This window comes from Mastomys coucha, unplaced genomic scaffold, assembly GCF_008632895.1.
Source record: "Mastomys coucha isolate ucsf_1 unplaced genomic scaffold, UCSF_Mcou_1 pScaffold9, whole genome shotgun sequence".
Taxonomy (NCBI): domain Eukaryota; kingdom Metazoa; phylum Chordata; class Mammalia; order Rodentia; family Muridae; genus Mastomys; species Mastomys coucha.
Window position 1 is genome coordinate 36312192 of NW_022196915.1, and position 1152 is coordinate 36313343.

The window sequence follows — 1152 nt, forward strand, 5'->3', positions numbered from 1 at the left end:
GAGAGAGAGAGAAAGAGAGAGAGAGAGAGAGAGAGAGAGAGAGAGAGAGAGAGATCAGTGATCAGTGTCACCAAGGTGAAATCTTCTGGGAAATATTTTCTGAGAGAACAAAGAAGCTGTGTTCCAGAGATAGCCAAGGTTGTACCCTGTGGTGCAGCTGTACTTGGTAGTGTGTAAGAGTCACCCAGGTGGTACTGGTTTTGAACACATGAAGGGATCATGAAGAACAACTGAGGCTTGGCACTTTGAAGCCATGGAAAGCTATTGGTGAAGGTGCAGACTCAGTTGCAGTTGACAGCCCAGGACTGAAGGGGCCATGCAAAGTAGTTTAGGTTTGGCACCATGAAGAGAGCCTATGAGAGCTATTGGTGAAGCTTAGTTGAAGCAGAAGACCCCAGTGTATTGGTGATGCCAGTACTATGGGATGATCACAAGAACAGCAGCAGCAGTGGAGTAGCGCCAACAGAGTGCTACAGAGGGTAGAGCTGGAAATGTTATCTGAGCCTCTTGGAGGAGCCCAGAAGATCATATGTGGATCCTAGGGATTGAAACAAGAAGCTATGAAGCTAAAGTTGACTTGGAGAACCAAAGATGTTAAAGATGCCAGAGCTGTGGAATATCTACCATGGAAAGCTGCTAACAGGGAGTGGAACCATCATAGGAGAAAGAAGTTTGTTGCAGTCAACAAAGATGAACATAGAGTTGGAGATCTAAAGACCACTTTGATATCAGCCTTGGAGATGCAGGGTTTGTTGTTTGCCTAGTTAGTTTCCTGTCTTGATATGGAGATTGCAGTTAAGTGATTGGATGAATCTCAGAAGTGACTTTGAAGTTTAGACTTTTATCATTGTTGAGACTGCTACAGATTATGGGGACTTTGGAAGTTGGACTAAATGTATTTTCTTATGCTACAGCTAGGTATGGCCACCATAGCCTCATGTGTTTGAACAAGCCTATAGGGGCTAGGGAGTGGAATGTGATGGTTTGTATATGCTTGGCTTAGGAAGTGGCACTATTAGAAGGTGTGACCTTGTTGGAGTAGGTGTGGTTTTGTTGAAGTAGGTGTGGCCTTGTTGGAGGTGTGTCACTGTGGATGTGGGCTTTAAGACCCTCATCCTAGCTGCTTAGAAGCCAGTCTTCTCCTAGCAGCCT